Here is a 14,950-nt window from a genome sequence, read left to right on the forward strand (position 1 = left end):
CAGAGACGTGGGTGAGAATCCAGTTCAGCACCAGGTAATGGCGTGAGCACTGAGAGAGAGACATATGAGAAGAACTATTCAACAGCTGGGCCGGCAATGACAAGTGAAAGGCTGTCGTTTAGAAATCTGCGATGCAGAGTTTCAAGAGCATGTGTAGGTCAAGAAGTATCAGGGCAAATAAGAGGAAACTGAGTAATGGTACCATTGCCAACTTGAGACACAGTGGTTAGTTTCCGGTCAAGCAGGAAGGACTAAAGGTCTTGGACGGTGCGATTAGTGGAGAGAGACCATTATGTATGTATTTTTGGAAAGAAAGCTTGTGAGGGGTCGAAGAGGGGGTCAGGCGTTTTTTTACTGCTGGGCAAGTTCTACTTGATTGTGGATGCTGTGAAGTTGATGAGGTCAGCTGATGAGGTAAGAAAGAAGGGGTAGGCGCTCTCAGATATGCTGGCGAGGGAGTGTGTTCAGAAGGAAGCTGAGAGAAGAGAATGTTTTGTATAAGATTTTTTGTTTCAGAGTCAGATTTTGAAGAAGGTTGGTGGGAAGAAAGGCATTTAGCTATTTTAATCCAGTAATGATGCTGTTTAAAAATGACCCAGTGGTGCAGTAAATGAACACAGTAAGGGCCTTATTACGACTTTTGGCAGTCTTCAGCTGGGACTGCCACTGCTGCGGTCCCAGGAATACCGCCAAGGCCGTGGTGAGCCCATCCACCGGATTATTACTTTAATCCACAGCGGGAGGGTGAATCTGTGGCGCTCTCACGGGGTGGTATGTTAGGCTCATTGGAGAGCCTAACAAGCAAACGGCCGCCGTGAGAAAGCCTGCAGCATCTTCCTGCATGGTGTTTCATGCACCATGTCGTGCAGGCCACACCGTGCAAGACCGAGGATGCAATTCCAGGGGGGTACATGTTGTGTCCCCCGCACATACTCCCAGGCCCAGATTCAGCCAGGGGCCCTGATATGGCCCTTTCACCTGCATGTGTGCTGTCCTTTTCATGGCAGGGTCCGCGCCATGAAAAGGGTGGTGGATATGCAGTTCGTAATATGCTCAGCATATTCAGGCCCTTTGAAGACCGCCACCGCAGCGGGATCCTTGATCCCGGCAGAGGCGGCGCTCTTGTGGCGGCCCTACTGCCACACTCATGATAGGGCGGACGGGTGGTGGTAGTCGGACCGCGAGTACGGTGGTTCCAAGACAGCCGTTCTGTTAATAAGGGCCTAAGTGGTGTCAATGGAACTATGACTGTGACTGCTATGTAGTCTAGTGATGACGGTCGGGAGATGGGGACGGTCACATTTATACAGGATTGGGGTAGCAGAACTGGGTTCCTCAACGCATTACGCTGCCCCAAGTAGACTACATTAGGCCTGGGCGGTAAATTCCGTTCCGCTCGCGGAATTTGCGTAATTTGCGTAATTTCGCGTTCCGTGGAGAACGCGAAATTGATCGAAAGTCTGCTTTTTGCTTTTTCGCGAAATTTTTGCTTGTTCGCGTTCTCAAAATGCGTGTTCGCGAGATATTTCTCCCCGAGCACGCAAACAGCAATTGTGAACAGGAAAAAAGTACCGCGAACAAGCAATTCCGCGTGTTCGCGGAATTTCTGCGTGTTCGCGGAGATTTTTTACCGTTTCGCGAAGATTTGCGTAACGCAATTACGCAAATTCCGCCCACCCCTGGACTACATCCCTCCATATTTAGAGGTCTCTGCTTGCCTGGTGGAGTTCTCACCGTGAACAGAGGAGCCGCCGCCAGAGCTGCTCCGCTGAAGTCTCTGTATATTTAATAAGCAGATATCTTGTTTGATGCAGCTGCTCAGCAATTTTTGTTATTTTTCCAAAGTAGAAGTTTATTTTTGAAAACCAAAACACTTATGGCCACTACCCCTCTGGGAGTTTCTCCCAGGGGGTAGTGGTTATTTGTAATTGTTTTCTGTTTGGGACCACCAGGTACTAAGACCAATGGCACAATGTCTGTGGGGCGATTGGTCTAATGATTCCATAGAATCTCGGTCATCCGAAACACAACACATGTATTTGGAAAGCGCACGTTCACCCTAGGGTATCTTGGTGGTGAATAACAGATGTTTATTGTAACCCAACTCAATGGTACTCATTTTATCAGCCTCAGAAGGATAAGTGGACTTACTGAGATTTGAACCTGTGACCATGAGGTCAAACAGAGGCTCCTACAAGGGGTGCATTAGTCCATTGAACCACCAGACCCACCAGAAGAATGAGAGTTCTCCTAACCCTAAATAGAGGCAGTTTGGCAAAAAAGGTATCCCGTCACAAACTCTAAATAACCCCCACTTTTATTCCAGATAAACACAGGAAGAGGCCAGCACCATATACCAACCCATTTGAAAAATGATACGGTTGAGTAGGAAAATGTAGTAAGAACCTATGTGACAATGCCTCTGTAATTAAGGTAAATTGTCAGACAAAAATTATTTATTAGAAAGCCATCTTCTTGTGCTTCTGAGCCAATGATGTTCAACACATGCATCATTCACGAGTAAAACATTATTTTGTCCTCCATGTCTATGAAGAAAGTTATATTCTTATTTGAGTAACGCTGCTGCTTGGATTGTCCCCTTGTCAAACAATCCAGTCTCGCACCCTATGATAATTCGATTTACTGCCCCTGAATGCTATAGAAACAAGCATTTGCAATGCAATAGGTCTCGCATTTTCAAGAGATAGAGCTATTGGCGTTCTAAACAACGTCATTTGCCTATGTGTTTTGGTTGCTAAATGTACATATAAATGAATACAAATATAGCTGTACAAAACTTACCTCTCCTCCGATGTAATTTGTGCTTGTATCTATTGAAATAGGCCTTGTTCTTGACAACTTTCACAAACCTCTGTGAAGTAGAAAACACTATATGAGTTTTAAGCGATAACTCCACCGAGTAGTTCCAAACACTAATCAGCAAGACTGAAACTGGCAATTCAATTTTAACATTTCCCAACACATTAAGTCCTTAGAGAAGCTGACATATAACAAATACTGTAGGAGAGTAGGATCTGCTTCTTATAGTTACCCCCACTTTTTGCTGATGTTTCACTGTTTTCCGACTTTAGTCTGGCTGGGACCCTGCTATTCAGGACCCCAGCCTAGCTGCTTTCTCTCTAAATTGATTCCAAGTACCTTAGGTACACCACAGATTGGATTCTGGGGTGCCCTTATAAGTCCCTAGTATATGGTATACTATGTACCCAGGGCATAGGTACCCCAGAGGCCTACCAGGGGCTGCAGCATGTATTATGCCACCCCTGGGAAGCCCTCCAAAACGACACCACAGGTCTGCTACTGCAGCCTGAGTGAGATGGTGTATGCACTCCTTACTGAGATATAGGTTCACTATATCTCACCCTATCACTGCACATACAAACCTATCAGTCACCCCTATGGCAGACCTTATCAATCCTGAAGGCAGGGTGCTTGGTTTTATGTGAGAGGGAGCCCATGTATGAGCAGAGCCCCTCTGCAGCCTTCAGAATCTATTCTCTGGGGTTGTCTGTGATGCAGCCTGACCATATACTCGAGTGCATTATAACCTCGCTGTAAATGCTAACTTTGGGATGGCTGCACGGAAACATGTCATGTTTAGTGTCAAACACCTTGGAATCAGACCCCCACACCAGTAACTGGTGTGGGAGTATGATCCCACCCTTCTAGAGGGAGAGACATGACAGAACCGGTATACTCGGTACCAGCTAACAGAGCCCTGGCATCACAAAATGGATGCTGCCAGCCCCAGACACAAGTCTGGCCACCTGCTGCTGACCGAAACTCCGGCAGGGGAGGCCTGGACAATAGGTTTCCTGTCACAGGGAGGTGGTATCACCTCCCAGACAGGCTTTAGTGTATTGGGGCTGGGTGGGTGCACTCCAAGAGTGATTTGAAGTCCAGCACTGGGGGCACATTTGGTGTCCCTGTGCATAGTCAAGTTCAAACCCGTTGCAGGGGCTACCAGCCCCTGCTCTGGTGCAAAACTGGACAAAGGAAATGGGTGTAGCCACCTCTCTTTCCTGACCCTCCCATAGGTGGGCTCCAGAGAATGTCCAACCCCTTCCTTGGGTATAAGAAAGGAACCCCTGGCTACAGGACTGTAGATTACACCTGGACAAAACTCTGATACAGAAATCCCAGAACTTCGATGATCTACACGATTAGATGACTGAAGAATCCCCCTTGGAGTAAAGGAGTTATTCCCCTGCAAGGCAGGCACCAAAGACACATCTGACCGGTTTGCATCTCCGAAGCTCCTGCCGGACTCCAAAGTATTTGCAACACAGGAGGTGAGTTTCCTGACTTCCCAGAGGCTGACCCGAGTCCCCAGCAAAGCTGAGACCTGTAGCCCTCATGGGTACCATGAAACTGGAACCCCTGGACACCGTGCACATTTGCAAGTGCATTAGCTTCTCGACGTCATTCGAGGCTGTGCATTGGGTGACTTGTAGCCCAGACCCCGAGCACCTATTCCACCGATGATTGCTGGCCTACACTCCACGAGTGTTCCGTGAGCTGGCCCTTTGTGTTTTCACTTGAGGTACCTTTGCGATCCCTGGTCCATTGACCGGTGGGTCCCTGTGAAGGCAACTTTAACTTTAATTGGGCTTTACTGGTTACTCCAGACGTGCCCTGACTCTCCATCGCTTGGGGAGTCCCCAGGACCTTGCTGGTCCACACCGAAGCATCTTTCCTCTTCCTGTGTGGGTTGCTGTTGCCAAGGCACGTTGTGTCCAATCTGGGCACCGACGCTGCAGCACTCGACATCCTTTGTGGGAGAGCTCGAATCCAGCTTCTGGTCATCCTCAACACCTCCTGGTCCTCGTGGCTGAAGAGTCAAGCTTCCCCTCTTCTCACCTGAAGCACCCGACATCGGTAGGCATTCGTCTATCATGCCCCTGGTCACTGACAAGTGACCCAGACTCTGTCCTCTCTGCTTTCAGGTTCCTCACATCTTTTATCCAGGCTTGGATCTCTTTGGACACTTCTCCTCTTCCCGGCAGTAGCACTTTTCAGCATCCTGCCATTGAAAACGACGACGCCACCTGACACCATTTGACACCTATGCACCTGGCTTCCCTGGGTGAGGTAACACGAGTACTCCAGTGCTCCTGTGGGTATTGGCCCTAGAACCATCTAAGTCCAAAAGCGTTTCTTCCTAGTCCACCTCTAAGTGTCCTTAAACTTTAAAATTCTAACCGTGACTTTCCCCATAGAAGCTAACGGCGCTCGCGGCTGTGTTCTCACACTGCACACGTCCCCCGTGGGTCCCCTGTGTCATTACCTTGGGTGGTTCCCAGCAATTCCACAGGCTCTAGGCCTTGTGTCTAGTCAAGTCGTGGTTCTTATACCACTTTCTTAATATATGGTTTTGTTCGCCCCTAGGGCCTATTGTATATTTTTCTAATTTACTGTGATATTTGAAGTGTAACATATGTGCTTTGACCTCTAGCCTCATAAAGAGGCTAGTCAGGTGTGTTGAGTAATAAATACATATATTTTATATATATACCTGGTGTGGTTCTCCTTTCAGTTGGTCATTCAAGAGATTATAGACTGGTAAAACAAGCTGCTTTACATTCCTTCAAGACTTAGCCTGAAGGCTGCTCTCCATAGCTACCACTAGGATAACTTTCAAAGAAGGTTGTCTTTAACCTATCACCTCTAAGGGGTTGTTTGGACTGGTGCAAGGTGCCCACTATAACTAGTGGACAGCATATGCCAGGCCAACTTCTCACAAATACTATGTGCAGGAAGAACATAAACAGAAAATTATGTTGTTTGCATGTATGAAGTAAAAATTGAGAATGCAGAGGAGGGCCTGATCCAGCGGGTTACCAACATCAAATACTCACTTACTAGACGTTTAATTGGGTCCATAAACACACTTATTCTTATAGGCTAGTAAATACCGCTGGGGTCAATTTATTGTGCTAATATCTGTAGGATGAATTTTATCTGATTAAATCTTACCAAACCCCTTGATCCAATGTATTTTTCCTCTGGTCAATGGACCATTTAGTTAGCTGAATAGGAGAAACCTTACATCTAATTACCTTTATTAAATTACCACAGACTCAGGAGAGTTTAAAATGTTTATCTCATAAAATTCATGTGAGCCAAGAACCATAATACAGTTAGAACCCTGTCTTTGACAAGGAGAGGAAGAGAAAAATAATTCATTCAGAATAATCGTTAAACCGAATTATTACGATAACAGAGCATGTGTAGGGGGAAAAAAGAGAGAGCAATACATTGACATACTACACAGAGTTATATTTACCTAGTATGGTGTGAAAACCAACCCCCCTGCCAAGGAATTGGGATGACCCCCTGGGACAGATCAGGCGACCAAAGCTCAGGACAGGATTCAGGACAGATGACCTCTTGTAGATACAGCGCCTGCGCCGCACCCCTCTCTGATGCGATTTCCTCCTCGATTCTTCCACGATGTTCTCTAATATGTGCCTCCTCGATTCTTCCACGATGTTCTCTAATTAGGAGCTTCCTCAATTCTTCCGCGATGTTCTCTATTTAGGAGCCTCCTCGATTCTTCCGCGATGTTCTCCAATTAATTTGGCTCAAAAGTTTTAAGCCTGGATTTGGATCTTCTTCAGTATTTTCTCAAATTTCGGACAGCATCTCAGTCTCTCAGCATTCTCTGTCTCTCTGTGTGTGCTAATCTAACTAAACTACCTCTATAATACCTCTCTAATGGCATGTACCACCCCTGAATGTTTCGAATTTACGAAACTCCTAACTCTGATTGGACAAGGAAAGTGGAGATGATCATCACATCATGCTAAGTTTAATACTTTTCTTTAAACTCATTGTTCTATGTTCCCTCCCCTTAATTCACTTTCCCATGCTTTATTTCCCACCGTATTCATAAATTAATCAATACAAAGTATACAGTTTTATTAACATTTCTTCCGTTCTCAGGACATTATGCGTGTTCTCAGGACATGTTTCTTTTCTCTTCTTTTGGATGATGTTCAAGGCTTTGCACCACGGCTCCTGGGTCATTTCGACTGCGCATGTGGAGCGGTCATGTGATGCGCGAGTTTCAGTCCTGCACGGAGGCCCAATTATGAACTAATAGAGACATCAAAGACAAAGTATATTCAAATCAAAATAAATGATTTCACTGTATACCACTTATCTCTACTCTATTCCCGTTTACTTATATAAATCTTATGCATTAGAATTTTAGTAAACTTACATGGTTTAGTTTCAGCAAAGCATGCATATTATCATATGAGTTTCAAGCGGCCATTTTAAGAGCAACTGCGCAGCTGCAAAATTTTCCCTCCAAGCGATAGTAAGTCATACTGCGTAGATGCGGTAGACGCATGCGTAAGGCAGAATCCCGCGTTTAGCGGCCATTTTAGAGACACACGGGTTACTTGTTAGTAATACACATATGCAAGCTTCCCCTAGATTTTGTATGTGGATTTTCTGGTGTGTTATTAGTATTTACGAACACAATTATTACGGTATTATAAGTTATTTGAAAGGATTGCTTCCAGGCAAGTCTCTTTTATACGAGTCCTTGCTCCATCAATCCCCTCTCTGATGGCATTTTATGCCATCACTAAATTACCATCACTAAATCAGATGCCAACTTTAGCACATCTCAATTTCTTCTTCAACTTTCTCATTGTCTTTCTTTGCATTTCTGTACTGTAGACTATTCATTCTTTTATATATATTTCCTCTCAGTTCTTCAGTTCTTCAAGTTGTATTTCTTCATACTTTCTTTTCTTACTCCTTTCTTTTATTTCATGCCCTTTTCTTTTCTTACAACATTTGAACCATGTCATTATTGCTAGGACTAATAGTGTTATCTCTAAAATGGGCAATATGATTTGCCTTATTATGCTCTTACCTATGTTTGAAAACCAGCTCCCTACTGTAGAAATACTATTTGTTAGTTTCTTACATACAATATCAACTTCCAGTGGTTATAATTCCTTTTCCAATTTTCCTATATTTTTAATATATCTCCCAATTTCAACACTTTTATCAGGTATATAAGTGCAACAATGTTGCGCCTTCAGCATATTTCAGACTCCGCCCTCTTTTGCCAATAATATATCGAGAGCAAGTCGATTTTGCAAAGCCATAGATCTGCAACCATTTCCGTATTGATCACCAAGAACCCACCAGCAGTGTCAGTAGATAACCGATCCACTACTGTAGACAGCTGACAAATTTTCCAGGAATTCAGAATTACTCCCACTGAAGGTATTAATGCACTGAAAATGTCACCTACTATTTCAGAAAAACGTGTTCGTTTCTTTGCGTCTTTATTGCTTCCAGTGATTCTTTTCACATGGTACACCTTTGGGAATACAATTCCAAAATAGCAACTCCCGTACCCATGATCAGGCAATCTAAAATAAGCTGTATTGCCACATACATAATAAATTCCGGGAAATACTGGATCTGTTCCACCTTTTAGTCCCCACCCTCCGATAATCAAGGAATTATGTTTGCATTCACTGGAACCCATAAAAACATTGTTATATTCAGTCTTTAATCTATGGAGGCAGATCTTCCCTTTCTTTTCAAAGTCCAGGGACATAGCAGCATGATTCTTGCCAGTTTTATATATTTCATCTTTATTGGCCCACTGAGGTATCTGTGGTTTCGGTTCAGAAGCCCTTCTCTGGAAGTCCTGTCTTCTTTGCTTAACTAAATTAAAAAATATATGTTCTTCTTCGTGTAATTTACATGTTAAATTGTGCTTGTGTGCTTCGGCTATATCTATTGTCTTCATTGTCAGAAAATATTCTCCCATAAACTGTGCGTCTTTAGTACTAAGAAATGGGTTCATGCTCTTTCGCATAGGAACCTCGGAAAAAATCACATTTACAATAGAATAATAATATTGTAGTTTTCCTGTTCTATAAAACAAACTTGCTAACACACTACAAGATATACCATATGTTAATGGAATATGATGATATGTCACACCTTCTGCTTCTGATGCTGGTAATTTCATACACACATAACAATCACTAATTTCCATAGTGTCCACATACTGCACTAAAAACTTTGTAAATACACTTAAAGCAGTGTCATTGTCTGTCACAGTGTGCGATATGTCTAACTCATCTGGTGCTTCTAAATCTACTTTGTCTCGTTTTTTCTTATTCTCATCTGGTGCTTCTACTGTTACTCTATTTCCTTTAATGTTAGCTACTTTCTCATTTATCTTAGTGTTATTCTCTTCTTTTGTAACCATCAAACAAGGAATAGCTACTGTCAATACTAACCAAACTATGAGTACTAAAAATATACTACATATACATATTCTACAGCATTTTTGTACACAATTTCGTTTTGGTTTTGCAGCAGCCCTATCATCAGCCATTCTCAAGAAGAAGATTTCTCTTCTATATTTTCGATTTTCTTGTGGAATTTAAAAAATCCTTTGAGAAATTTTCAGGTTGGTCTCACTTCTTCGATATTTTGTTTGGTAATTATTTCTTCATCAATTCCTTCATTTAAGTCAAGATTCTCGAATTCTTCAAGAATTACGTACGTCCATTCAAGACCCTTGAATTTATTGTTCAAGATTCACAGTCTTTGACTTTGTCATCTGGGCTGTTCGGCAGATGTTCCCGACTGACTAGAAATTTCGTTTACTTGGTCAGGTTCTTAATTAACTGTTTTGAAATGATACTTTAACCTCTTCACAACACTCAGCCAGTTGTCACCTCTTCTGACCCTTTTTGCTTGCAATGCACTGTCACTGTCTTCAAGTGTTCTTTTGTTTTCATTATGTCATGGCACAACTTGGTTATCTTCGTCTTCAGATTTCCTCTCTATCTGACCTTGTCCAGGGCTTACCCTTGTACCAGCCTGTTCTGCCTGGATGTGTTCTTCTTCCCTAGTCTGACCCTGTTCAGGTTTTATCTTGATTTTCTCTTCTTCTTCTTCCTGAACTTGTTTTTCTTTTCCTAACTGGTTCTGCTCGGGTCTTATTGCACTTTGAGTTTCTGCAGCCCGAACAAGTTCTTCTAGACCTATCTGTCCCTCCTCAGACTCATGTATTGTTGCATCCTCTTCTGTCTGAGTAGATTGTTCTCTACTTATCTGTTCCTGCTCAGGTTCTCCAATACCTGTATCACTTTTTTCCTGAGCTGGTTCTTCTATGCCTGTCTGGTCCTTACTGCTCTTCTGTCTTTCTAGACGGATTTGGCTCCTTTTCACACTTACTTCAGGTATGTCAACCACTGGTATCCAGTCATTCTGACCTGTGCTTGGTTGTTCTCGATCAGCTATTTCAGGGTTTGTTATTCCAGATCCTTCTGCTGTACAAACATCCGCAGCCTCAATTCATTGTGTATGTTGAGAACCTTCTGTGTCAGGTGCTGGTACTCTCTTGGTATGGATTGCATGAATCCAATTAGGTAAGCCTGTACATTTCACTGCTGTGTTGGTAACCAATATAACTTGCTGTGGTTTCCCCCACCTGGGTGCTAGACATGACTCTTGAGTGTGTTCTTTTACCACCACCCAATCACCAGGATTCAGATTATATGCTTGATTCTGCTGCCTGGCAACTGCGTCTTCTCTAACCTGGTGAGAGATAGAACGCACTAGGTCAGCCAGTTCTTTGCAATATTCCAAAGCCAAATCATCAGATATATTCATCAGTTTGTCTCCTGGTATACATGCCTGCCTCATTGCTCTTCTCATGAGTATTTCATGGGGACTCAACCCTGTATTCCTATAAGGAATACTTCCGAGCCCCATCAGAACAAGAAGTAAAGTGTCAGGCCAATCCAGTGGGGTAGATGCGCATATCTTTCACAATCTTGATTTTATCATGCCATTCAGTTGTTCTACCACTCCAGAAGCCTCTGGGCGGTATGCACAGTGCAGTTTTTGTTCAATTGTAAATGCTTCACAGATCAGTCGGATTACTTCATTATTAAAATTAGACCCTCTATCTGATTCCAAAGTTACTGGAAAACCGAATCGAGGAATCAGTTCCCTCAACAAAAGTTTGGCAACCGTTATGCTGTCATTTCTTCGTGTAGGGTATGCCTCCACCCACCGTGAAAACAAACAGACTATTACAAGTATGTACTTCAATCCTCTGCAAGGGGGTAATTGAATAAAGTCAATCTGTAGTATTATACATGGGCCTTCTGCCTTTCTAATTGTTCCCATACAGACTACTGTCTTTTGTCCTGGATTCATCTGTTGACAAATTAAGCATCTCTGGCATAGACTCTCTGCTACACTCCTGAACTTTTTATTGAACCAATCTTGTCTAAAGAGTCTGATCATGGCATCCCTGTCTATGTGAGTGTCTCCATGATACATTCTTGCCATTTGTGAGAGCATGCAGTCTGGCATCACTGGTCTGCAATCTGGGCAAATACAGACATCATCTTCCAACCTCATTTAACACCCAGCCATTACCCATTCTTTTTTTTCTTTCATGTCTGCCTCATCCTGTAATTGTCTTACTTCTTCACATGTCTCTAATCCTGAAAGTAGCATAAGTTGGCAGATGATTCCATTTGTTTAAATTTTCTTGTTCACTGCTATTTTATATTTAGCACAGTGTTGGGCAACTTGGTCAGCATACCTGTTTCCAGCTGTCACATAGTCATTTCCTGACTGATGTGCGGCACACTTGACCACTGCCACTTCTTTTGGTAATTGTATTGCTTCAAGCAATTCCTTCACAAAATTTCCATTTTTGATTGGGGATCCTGAAGAAGTCAAGCAATCCCTCTGCATCCAAAGTTGGCCAAAATCGTGCACAACCCCTTAACCAAATTGACAATCAGTATAAATGGTTACTTTCCAACTTTTCCCAATTTTGCATGCTTTAATCAAAGCCACCAATTCGGCTACTTGTACAGATTTGACTCCTGGCAAATAGGATGCTTCAACTATTCCAGCCAATGTACATACAGCATAAGCAGCACTCAGCCCTCCCTTCTCATGGTGCATACATGAGCCATCTACAAACAACTCATGTTCTGCATTTTTCAGCGGTTCTTCCTGTATGTCTGGACGGGGATTAGTACAAAGTTCCGTCACATCCAGACAATCGTGTTCGACTTCATCCTTCACTTCTTCTCCATATGCGTCTGGTAACAAAGATGCAGGGTTTAACACTGTACATCTGACTATTTCCACTTTCTCAGCACCTAAGATTATTCTCTCGTATTTCGACATTCGACTAGGAGTGAGATATTGAGTTTGAGTTCTTGTTAATAGAATCTCCACTGAATGTGGGACGTGCGCTTTTAGTGGATGCCCCATTACAATTGACTCACTTTGTCCTAGGCTTGTACAGATGGCGGCTACTGTTTTTAAACAACCAGTAAAGCTGATGCCACAGGGTCTAGAGTAGCGGAGAAATATGCCACCGGTCGTCGCATCAGACCATGTCTTTGAGTTAAAACCGCGAGTGCACAACTATTCCTCTCACAACAGAACAGTGTGAATTCCTTTAAATAATCTGGCATTCCGAATGCTGGGGCTTCACATAGCAAGACCAACTTGGGTTTTGACTTATATAGCAGCAAGGCCAAGTCAAAGTAATCAGAAATAACAAAAGAAGGTGCCAATGCTGCACTGCACTTTCAAACAAAATTAAACAAATGAGCTGACTTAAACAATTCCATTTTGTCCATTAAATGGTTGATTTTAATCTGATATTTTTTAGGCAAATATTCTTATTATTTTGCACGGTTGTACTTTAAATGATTCAATAATATACATACAAAATCAAAGGAACTACATACAAAAATCTTTTGCAATTATTTACATTTACATAAACAAATAAACATATCCATACAACTTTCATACCTCAAGCGATCAGACAATAGACAACATTTAATTAGAAATTTACATTTATATACAAAAGGATAACACTTATACTTCTTGAATAACCTATTTATAAAGTGTATTATTAAGTTGAAGGCGAAGACGAGTCAAAGAGAGGTCTACGCGTTTCGAATCCCTTCACCGGGGATTCTCATCAGGACCAGAATTATCTGGGGAACAGAAACATATACAGAGCTGGATTAGACCATTGGCCCTTAAAATTAGCAGTCTATTTAAAACAAAAGTTGCTAATTTTTCAAAGGTGGAGTCTTACCTACACTTTACTGTAGCACGACCGCAATTGAAACGGATGGTGGTAAGCCTGCGAAAGAACGCATCTATAGGCGGCCAAGGTAGAAGAAAAGCAGTGTTTTAGAGTAGAAAAAAGAACAGAGCAGCAGCTTGCATCTAGTCTAAGCGCTAATGTGCCAGCAAGGTCATGAGACAGACTTACAGGCAGTTTTCAAAGAAGATTCAGATCGACGTGCGTGGCTCCTCATTCAGCCAGGGCGGAACATAATGCTTCTGTGTTGAGAATTCGAGGGCAGCGACTCGGTGGTTTTTCGACCGGTCACTGCATCAGAAAGCAAAGACACATTCAGTCGGCAGTCCAAAATGTTGAAGCAGAGACAACAGCGCGTTTATCAGCCTCCTCCAAGGACGGAATTACCTTATCAGTCTTTTTCCAAAGCGCCCTTGGGTCCCAGCTGCACCGTGCGCGAGGGCCAGTGTAATTCTGTCCTTGGAGGAGGCTGATAAACGCGCTGTTGTCTCTGCTTCAACATTTTGGACTGCCGACTGAATGTGTCTTTGCTTTCTGATGCAGTGACCGGTCGAAAAACCACCGAGTCGCTGCCCTCGAATTCTCAACACAGAAGCATTATGTTCCGCCCTGGCTGAATGAGGAGCCACGCACGTCGATCTGAATCTTCTTTGAAAACTGCCTGTAAGTCTGTCTCATGACCTTGCTGGCACATTAGCGCTTAGACTAGATGCAAGCTGCTGCTCTGTTCTTTTTTCTACTCTAAAACACTGCTTTTCTTCTACCTTGGCCGCCTATAGATGCGTTCTTTCGCAGGCTTACCACCATCCGTTTCAATTGCGGTCGTGCTACAGTAAAGTGTAGGTAAGACTCCACCTTTGAAAAATTAGCAACTTTTGTTTTAAATAGACTGCTAATTTTAAGGGCCAATGGTCTAATCCAGCTCTGTATATGTTTCTGTTCCCCAGATAATTCTGGTCCTGATGAGAATCCCCGGTGAAGGGATTCGAAACGCGTAGACCTCTCTTTGACTCGTCTTCGCCTTCAACTTAATAATACACTTTATAAATAGGTTATTCAAGAAGTATAAGTGTTATCCTTTTGTATATAAATGTAAATTTCTAATTAAATGTTGTCTATTGTCTGATCGCTTGAGGTATGAAAGTTGTATGGATATGTTTATTTGTTTATGTAAATGTAAATAATTGCAAAAGATTTTTGTATGTAGTTCCTTTGATTTTGTATGTATATTATTGAATCATTTAAAGTACAACCGTGCAAAATAATAAGAATATTTGCCTAAAAAATATCAGATTAAAATCAACCATTTAATGGACAAAATGGAATTGTTTAAGTCAGCTCATTTGTTTAATTTTGTTTGAAAGTGCAGTGCAGCATTGGCACCTTCTGGGGGCTTCACATAGACATTTTTGTAATTTCACAAATGCTTCCATACTTTCATCATCCCATTCTATTGGGTGTTTTGCTTGTTTCTTGGTGATTTGTATTAGGGGTTTGGCCAATAAGGAAAACCCTACAATCCACTGCCTACAGTATCCTAAGACTCCAAGGAACATTCTGATTTCTCTCTGGGTTTGCGGCAATTTCATTTGTCTTATTATTTCTATTCTTTCAGACGTCACTCTCCTTATTCCACGTTCTATTTGGTGTCCAAGATATTTGACACTGGTTTGGCATAACTGTAAGTTTTCTGGGGACACTTTATGCCCCCCTTCAGCCAAATGGTTCAATAAGGCAATTGAATCAGTAACACAGTCATCTCTTGTTTTGGATGCATCT

At 42.5% G+C, this 14,950-nt stretch overlaps 1 long non-coding RNA gene across 1 annotated transcript in view; it reads right to left on the bottom strand.

Moving 5' to 3' along the window:
• The window catches only part of LOC146870986 (uncharacterized), a 363,716-nt gene that overhangs the window by 58,511 nt on the left and 290,255 nt on the right, over nucleotides 1-14,950 (bottom strand). Inside the window, exon 2 of the long non-coding RNA XR_014959490.1 lies at nucleotides 2,803-2,872. This is a non-coding gene — a long non-coding RNA (uncharacterized LOC146870986). The remainder of the gene's footprint in view (nucleotides 1-2,802; nucleotides 2,873-14,950) is intronic.

Source organism: Triturus cristatus, chromosome 1_1, assembly GCF_964204655.1.
Source record: "Triturus cristatus chromosome 1_1, aTriCri1.1, whole genome shotgun sequence".
NCBI lineage: Eukaryota > Metazoa > Chordata > Amphibia > Caudata > Salamandridae > Triturus > Triturus cristatus.